The sequence below is a fragment of the Charadrius vociferus genome, unplaced genomic scaffold, assembly GCF_000708025.1.
Source record: "Charadrius vociferus isolate BGI_N301 unplaced genomic scaffold, ASM70802v2 scaffold384, whole genome shotgun sequence".
NCBI classification, from domain to species: domain Eukaryota; kingdom Metazoa; phylum Chordata; class Aves; order Charadriiformes; family Charadriidae; genus Charadrius; species Charadrius vociferus.
Window position 1 is genome coordinate 1,196,506 of NW_009648234.1, and position 9,152 is coordinate 1,205,657.

At 43.7% G+C, this 9,152-nt stretch overlaps 1 protein-coding gene across 4 annotated transcripts in view; it reads left to right on the forward strand.

Annotated features, from left to right (window-relative positions):
• The window catches only part of DPYSL2 (dihydropyrimidinase-like 2), a 55,436-nt gene that overhangs the window by 1,795 nt on the left and 44,489 nt on the right, over positions 1–9,152 (forward strand). The window contains exon 1 of one of the 4 annotated variants that reach the window (XM_009884138.1): positions 3,460–3,492. The exons of the other annotated variants lie outside the window; for them this stretch is intronic. The gene's annotated coding sequence lies outside the window, so the exon portion shown is untranslated. Of the gene's footprint in view, positions 1–3,459; positions 3,493–9,152 lie in introns of those variants that run through there. 4 annotated transcript variants of the gene reach the window in all.

Consider the following 9,152-nt stretch of genomic DNA (forward strand, 5'->3'; position numbering starts at 1 on the left):
TTCCTAGGATGTGACTCTAGATTTTTACTAGTGGTATGGAGTCCATATATAGGGCAGAAGTCTGCCTGGAATTTGTAATATGGGCTTGTTCACCACTGTCTCCAACTTTTCAGTGTTATTGGGGGCTCATTCTCCCCAAATCAGACCCTACTCTGCTTCTTCCTACCACAGTAACCTGAGGGCTCCATCCAGCCATATTTACCTGCGTGAACAACTGCCGTTTACGGTGAGATCGCAAAGGCAGGCCCTGCTTTTCACAAGTGCTATGCACCAACCTTTAATTAGGAGTGGGATGTGCTCCATGCTGCTTCTAACTTGATTTGCCAAACCCAAACACAAGTTTGCCACTACAGATGCCTATGGTTTGATTTAACCATGTTGAAGTGCCTACTAATTGAGTAAGTTTCCATGATTAATTAGTCTTGTTGGACTAACTGAAGTGCATCTCAGGAGTAAAGGGTATACACCTTTTCAGCTTTGTGAGTCAAAGGTTTTTCAATTCAGGACATTTTCAGAACTAATTTTGGACAATTTGATGCGGTGATGTCCTTCAGGACATAAGTATAAACAGGTGATATATAAATTCTGAAGATGAATTATTTTATGATTGAAGGGTACTGGTATAATAAAAAACTGTAAGTACAATATGGTAAAAAAAAATCAGAAGCCCATACAAAATATTAATCACATTTTTTTAAAAGTACGTCTTTTGGTTCTATTTTTAAAGATTGTCGTATTAATGCTAACTAAGGGTGGGAAATAATGGGATAATGCAAAACATTTGAGTTGTTTCTCATTAGCTTTACATAACACTGATGCCAATGGATTGCGTTGTGAGGGGTTGTGAGCATTTGGGTAAGTGCAGTCTTTTATTAGAGATGTCTTGCTATGGATTGGCACTTTATTGCAGGAGTGTTTTAGCTTTGATGGTTTTCCAGCTGACTGCATCTATAGCTTGAATCAATGGTTAGCTCCTCAGCAGGTAAAACTGGCTTTACTTCAGTGTAGTTCATAGAAATGTGTTTATGATGATAATCAAAGCTCAATGTATTAAAAAAAGGTAAAGAAAAATAATGTTGCAGGAAGTGGCATAAAAGGAAACAGTGCGTTGAAATAATTTGAGATAGAAGTTAAAAGTCTTCTGAAGTTTTGCCACTGAATTTGGCCCACTATTTTCAAACCTCTGTCTTAATAACACATCTGAAATAGGTTCTCCCTGGATAGACTGTACACTGTTTCCATGTGTTAGGCATTTAAATTGTAGTGGAAAGGAAAAATATGCTCATTTATAGGTTCTTGAATTTATAACTTGCATAAATTAGCTTATAATAGGCTAGAAATCTTACTGCTTCTTTTTCTTTAGCTTGAGGCTGACAATAGTTGCAAGATTTATCAATTCATGTAACAATCAACATACGGGACGGTCCGTGCTCTGTTTCAGCAACCAAAGGATCATATCGTGAGCTGATGGGAATGGGTGCCCATCAACCGGAGGCAATGGAGATAGGTGGAAATGTTTTAGCCGGTGACTGATCCAAAGAGGGTTTAAAACACAGTCATCCTTTCTGTCACGGTATAGAAAGATCTTGTATTAGTGTCTACTGAAATAATTAACAAAGCAAGATGTACAAGCTATTTTTTATTTTTTCTGAGGTCTTAAGCGGCCAGAGGATAAAAAATGGAAATGTAATTATTCTACATTAAATTGGAATATATTGTTCTGCAGGCAAAGATAAGGGTAATCAAATCTCTTTGTGTCTGTCCTGTCTAGGGTATTCTATAGGCATCTATCACGGCCTCACTTTATTGCCTCTGGGCCATACTGCCTCATAATTCAGGGTTAAGATCATCTCCAGAGGCACCAGGAAGGCTCTCTGTCTTAGTTTAAGCAGCTCTGTACAGTGAGGCCTCTGGAGGCACTGTGACCTATTCAACAGGTCCACAACTCAGCAGATCTGAGGCAAGCTCTGCTGCTTCCCAGCTGTCAGGCCGTGCAGAATTAACTGTGCTTCTATTTCCCATCTTAAACTTTGTCATCTTCCCTGTTTAGACTGTTAATGCCTGGTCCTGCAGCTGCTTGTTCAACATCTGAGTGCTGCTTGCTGCTTTGAGGCCCCGACCTCAGCTGGGCCATCACTGCAGTCTGACAAGAATGTCATGTTCAACCCCGGGATTACTTGAATGAGACATGAAACACGTGGCCTGGCTTTCAGGAATTGCTGTACGCCTGCAAGCCCGTTTCCTACAGTGGGATTTGGTGTTCAGATGGCATCAGGGTAGGGACCTGTGGAACTTACTATAGCACTGCTTTGTAGCAGTCAGTGCAGAAACTGCAAGCTGTCTCAGAGCAGGGGGACTGATGAAATGGCTGTGCAGGGCGTTAGTCCTCTGTTCCTTAGATGAACAGTCTTGAGACACATGCATTCATCATTTTGAAAAACCTTGGCCATTGCTTGCTTGACCTGGGTCATTTCTCTGTGTGTATTTCCCAGATTTCCCGTGTCTATAATTGGTATTCCTTCTGTCTTGCTCATCTGTTGATTCTTCAGGATAGAGACAGTCTTTTAGGGAACAAAGAATCGTTTTGCTTGGAAGAGACCTTTCAAATCATCAAGTCCAACCATTAACCCAGCACTGCCAAGTTACCACTAAACCATAATCCTCAGCACTACATCTGTACATCTTTTAAATACCTCCAGGGATGGCAACTCAACCACTTCCCTGGGCCACATCTATAGGGAAAAGCAAGGTTTGCTTGCAAGAGGGATCAGCAAGTCTGGGGCTTGCTTTAGTCTCCTTTGCATGGAGATCCTGAGTAGGTGCTAAGACACTTCAACATAAGTACAAGCCTGAGGATCCCAGATCTTTTCTGAAGTCGCTAGCTAAAGTTCCCATTGCCATCTTGTCATTACTCCAGTGATTCAGGTGGTTCCCCTGTGCAAAAAACAGTCATCTTAATATACCTTTTTTGCATCCCTTAGAAACAGTTCATGGACCTTTGGGAAGTGCAGAGCACTGGGTGTAAACTATGGGTCTACAACAACAAAGCTATGTCCTATTGTAATAAGATAAGGAACAATAATGAATAAACAGAGACCAGGAAAATATTTTTATTTTAGAATTGACAGGAGAGGAATCGCTTCCAAAAACACAGTTTCATGAAGCTTTTGACATGACTGGACTTTTTTGCTAAAAAGGGTCATGGTTGTACATTCCTGGAGAGAAATAATAAATACGAGGATGTTGTTGAGAGCTCAAATAATCATAGACTCTGGAACATTAACGGAACTGTTGTGTAAAACAAAGAAGCTGTTCCAGACAGCTGGAAACTCCGTTCTGAGTTTAATTTGTTATGAGGCCTGTAATTTTTCTAGCCTTGTTTCGACAGTCATTGCTTGCAAAATAATCGTACAGGAGGATGACTTGCATGGTCTTCCAATGGATTGTAATAGTTTGTCTGGCTACTGGGGAAAAAAAAAACCACAAAAAACCGTAGAGAAACTAACAATGATGAGCACAAATGCCAAATTCCTCTTAACTTCCTAGATCCCTCTCAAAGCCATCTGTCTGCATAGCTGGAACGGGCCACATGTGCAAAGGGTGTCTTGTGGAGCAGTCTGTTAGTGTTATGTCAGGAATTTACCAATACCACACTCACTCATGCCGAAATGAGCAAGGGGCTTTGATACAGGGCCAACTTATTATTTGGGCTAAAGACCAGAGGGAACACTTAAAACACCTGGGGCCAGATCTCCCCACCCAGTTTGGAACTGAGCCATTTCAGAGGTCTGGTCTTTCAGCAGCATCTTGCGATGTAGGCTGTATCTTGGGGGATAGATACGGTACCTGGCATGGTGAGACTGGCAGCTTTGCGTGCCACCCTTATGCCAGTGCTATGGCCATGATCTGACAGGAGCCATCTGTTCTTAGCAGGTGCTCAGCAGTCATTTATGTCTGCCTGAAATTTTTTACCTGCAGGACCATGTCTGACTCCCCATATCGCTTGTTTGTTTTGTGGCACATGAAATCTGAGTCTTATCTTCTGTGGTGGTGGTATAAATTTGGGAAATGATGTAGGCAGCAAAGCTCAGTTGAAGTTGATGTGTGTGTTCTGCATGAACTCCCTTACCCTAAAAAGGGCCAACATCTGGGAGCAGAGCTGTACCTAAACCAAATCTCTTTACTGTAAGATTCACACAGAAGCGCAATGTGCCGTTCTTTGATCATCTCCCAGAGATCTGGGATGGATCTCAGGGTGGGAGAAGAGAGGTCAGGGCTTTATTTTCTCATTGTCTGGAGCAATGATTGTCCCGTACGTCAGAGGTAAGCAAAGCTGGCTAACACAAGCAATGACAGCAATTGCTGAAAGCCTGATGCTTTGCCCTGTTGGTTTTTGGGGAAGAAGAAGTGATTATAATGTTAAGAAACAGTGCAAATCACTGTGAAAATAGCCATTTTGTAGACCCTACCCATGGTTCACATGATCCTGGAGATACTAAACCTTCTCCAGTGGATGAAAGGGAGGAGCAATGACAAGCATGCGCAAATGTCCCATGACTTTGTTCCAGAAATGCTGTATTTAGCTATAGTGAAGGTCACAGCGAGAGTGTAGACTGTAAGCTGTTTAGAGAGCACATTTTTGCTATGTATTGTGCGACAGAGCAATCCCCGTCTAGAACCCTGAAGAGGGCTGTCCCTTTCCCGACAGCATGACGTGACAGTAAATTAACTGTGGAGCAGTGGCTCGGACTTGTTTAAGGACAATTAAAATTGTAGTACTCCTGAAATGCTCAGGACATTTCCTCTAAGAAACACACTATAACAGTAATGGTTGTCTAAGAAGGTTATTTCTGAACCTTTGCAAGGTTTCCTGGGATTTTAAAGGAAAGAAAATCAATTGGAAGGTTAATTTTAATTTGCAGATCAAATGTACATTTTTATCGACCTGTTTGTGCGGCTGGAAAGTGAATCTCCCCGTCATAATCTAAGATAGTCTGTATTCAAAAAAGATTAGGCTGCTTCTCTGAGAAGTTGTATGATTTTGACCTCCTCATAGGAGCATGTTTGACCTCTATGGCCATTTCTGTATTATGACACTTAATTTTAATTTTCTCCTGTAAGACAATAAAACAAATGAAAGATGCCCGTAGGCAAGTATAATTCCCCCCTGTAGTTTAATTTATAGTGATCAATAGCGGACAGTTCCTTCATCACCTTTTGGGAAGGACGGATGTCCTTCCGCAATGTATCAGCCTGTATTTAATCCTCCCAATATCTCATGAGGTGCAGGGGGCTGCTGGAACCATGGGAAACTCCTTTCAAGTCATTGTGCCTTGGAGCTGGTGCAGCAATTGGTATGGGCACGATCAGGACAGAAAATTAGGGCCTGATCGGTGAACTTGTGAAAGCTCTTTTGGCCCAGTCCTGCTGCCTCTGATCGCAGTAATGAGCGCCTCGCTGACTTTGGCAGGGGGTGACTCCCCAATAGGGACTGGGGATTATGAGCATCTAACAAGCGGAAAGGGAAATCTAGAGCTTGTTGATGCTGTCGTGCTTGAATTTCAGATACTTCCAGGAATGCTTTAAATCCATCTCTGATCCCTTGTTTCATTACATTTTAAAATGTATAGTTCCATTTGCAGGTTTTGCAATTTCACAGCAAAATATCCTTGTGGATAAACCTTTAAGAATTCAGTAGGAGCAAAAGCAATCGGGTGTTGCAGAAATTCTGTGGGGTTTGTTGCAATTACACTAAAATTCCACAGAGGAAGAGACTCTTAGTAGTTTTTTCCCAACCATCCAGTAACTTCACAGTGGAAATAAAATTCCTTGCTAAGTGCATTATGGTAATCCACAGAATCTGTAAAGTTAAGATTCTGAGCAAATGTAAATTGATTTCCACTGGTGCCTGTGGTGATTTATTTTGGCATAGATTATCACTGTTCAGAGATTCTCATATTCTTGTGCCATTTTCCCTCTAGACTTTTCCAGAAGACAAATTTAGACGTAGAGGTTCCTTTAACACGAAACGCCTTTCTGCTGCAAAGAGCCTGCAAAAGATGTCCTACACCAGCTGATACCCGTGCAGAAAGGGCTGGCAGTGATCGTGTGTACCCACTGGCCAAAACACCCCCCAACTTAGGATGGGCCAGAGACACTCGGCTGGCACAGAGCTCAGCTCTGCCGGTGGCCGGGTGGAGCCTGGCAGTGCAAATCTGGGCATAATGCTCACTTTTGGGCATTTCCTCCCCTCTTCTGCCATTTGGGGGACGTTGTCAGGGCCCTCAGAAGTGCTGAGGTGGCGTAACTGAAGATATTTATGTGCTCTTGCTGTTCCTCTGCTGCTGATGTGACTTGGCTGCAGCAGCCTCGCTGGGGCTGAGGGCTGCCCAGCCATTCCTTCATCACTTTCCTTCGTTAGTGTCTGGCAAGGAAGATTTGGCAGTGCTCGTTCTCTGTAGCGCCTTCTAATTTTAGCCTGCCCAGCCTGCCGTATGCATTAATAGACCTATGCAAGGCAAAGCGCATCAACATTTATCCAGAAATCCCACTACTTCCCGCAATACCTCGGCAGTATATATATATGTGTGTGTGTGTGTATATATATATAAATATATAACCAGCACCGCTGTGCGGCAGCTGGACTGGATACAAACCTGCAAGGATTTAAGAAGCATGTTCAACTCTCCTCTTTTAACCTGGGACCTGACTCCTGTCTTGGACATCTCCTAAGTAGTTATCTTTCTTCATTTAACTTACAGGGGGAATTTATACATGAACTGTAGCTTTACCAGGGGAATTAAACAGCTTTTGTATATATATATAAAAAAAAGCGCAGGTGTACATCTCGGTATGTTCTGACTCTGTTCCCTACTTGTTCTCATCCCAACATTGTTCAGCTGTAGCTCTTCTTCCTCATGATCACTGGCCCTCACATGTGCTTATACAACAGATAATATCCATTCCTTGTCTTTGTTGAGCAGGCAATAAGCCAGTTTGCAACTTCATTAATAATTTTCAAATTACTTATTTTGACAACCTTTTTAGCTCATGGCTAAAAGGAAGGAGAATTGGGCCATACTGGCAATCGGTATAACGGAGCTGGAAGATACGCCTGGGAGCTCAGTTCTGCTCCTTAGGGTACACCCTAAATCATAGGGACGGGTTTAAAATTTGGTGCTGTGTGGAATATTCAGTTGTCATTGAATATTGAACGACCATGTCTTTCAGCCCTTTAATTTCTTCATTTATTTTATTCTGTACTACTTAGGTTCTTGCAACATGGTGACGGGAAGGCAAAGCTAAGTGTCACCTGAAGATTCGTTATTGCTTTCTGAACCTAGGCACTGCTGGATCCAAGTTATGGAATGTATTCCAAGTTCAAGAACCGCTGTTCTGAATTAGGCCCAAGTGCAGTAAGGATTGCCTTTTAAAAAGAAGTATTTTAAATAGCTATCTTTGAGCAGATGAGAACAGCTTTAGAAATATTAGCGGGCAGATGACATCATCCCTTTAAAGGTGCTTCCGTTTCTTCTGCCGGCGCTGCTGTTCCACAGCTTTTAGCGTAAGGTGGAGAAACGGGCTGCCCGAGGTGAGGGCGAGTCGGCGCCGGAGACGGAGCATTTCCTGCGCCCCTGTTTATGGTCGTTCCTCCGTAATGGTGTTGCTGCTGCGAGGGCGGGATCTTGAAGCGGTGGCTGGACTTGGCCCATCTCAGATCAGCTGCCCAAGGGCCTCGGTGCCGTCTCTCAAACCCGTAGGCAGCCTTTGCTTCCTCTCTGGTACCTGGAGACACTCTTTTATCTGGCCAGCAAGAAACCACCCAGATACAAAGTTGAGGAGGAAAGCTAGCATTAAAGAGAAAAAAGGAACAGTTGCGCTGTCTAAATTTAGAAATCTGATGTAGACGCTTTCTTCCGTGTTCTGAGCAAAAATATGCTGAGGTTTCAAAACATCTTCCAGCACAGATTGGAGAGGGGCAGGATAACTCATTTAGTATTGTCTATTCTAATCATTAAATCAAAATAAAACCCTACAGGCTAACAAATTAATCGTTTTGCTACTGTCATAATAAGCCACTTTTTCATTTGCTACTAATTGGATATTAACTGATTGGCATATCAGCTACTTAAATGTTGTCTGATGCCCTACCTGTGCCCAGGAAAAGCTTTTTTACTCATTTCCTTATAGCCTCCTGTGAACTAATGTACATAAAAGGTCCTGATAGTAATCTGTTTGAACAGATGTTGCCTTTATAATGATTTGCTGCAGTAATATACTGGAGGTTTTAATTTCTTATGGGCTGTGAACGGTGTGTTTGATGGAACTATTTGGGTATGTAAAGATGACTGCATTTTGTGACAGGAGAAGCTTGCCGTTTGCTTGGTGCGATGTGGAATTCACCCACGATTGAGGGAAGAAGGTAAGTCTTTGTCGGTCACTAACTGTCTGTTATAAACTTCAAGAAGAGGTGGATTTGTGCTGTTTATCAGTGTTCCAAAAGGTGTCTTGTACCTTCCCCCAGAGGAGCTGGTGTAAACTGTTGTTTTGAATGGTTTTCCCACACTCCAGCCACAAATCCCGTGACTCTTCACTGCACCGGGGCAAATGCGCTGCAAGTAACGAGGGAATACTTATGCCATTTAACGCATTTATTTCCCTGATGTAGCAGCTTATGGAGTTCAGGGACTGAGAAATTTAAGAGTCCAAGTGTGGCTGAACCGAGCAGGGGGTTTGCAGCAGAGGAGCCCTGACGGGTGACGGGGATGACCCGGGTGGGGGACCACCGGGCCCGTGCGGCAGCTCCGCTCCCGCCTCCCCGGGCACTAAAGCTTCAGGTCAGTGACCACAAGAGGAGGGGGCTGTATGTTCTGGACGAGGAGGTGGGGGCGAAGGCATTTAGAAAGCGTGGCAGAATCTAAGGGCCCCCACTGGCTCCAAACCTTTTTATTTTTTTTTTCTTTTTTTTCCCCCTTTTCTACCCCCCGCCCCGATTCGCTAACGCTTCCCACCGTTCTGCGCCGGTAGCGCCGGGAAGGGCGGTGTGGGACAAAGAAGATGGAGGGCAGCGCCTTTTCCCGTGCCTCCGGGGAGCCGCCTCTGCTCCCGCCGGGCGGGCAGCGCCGCCGGAGGGGGTTCGGGGGTCTGAACGG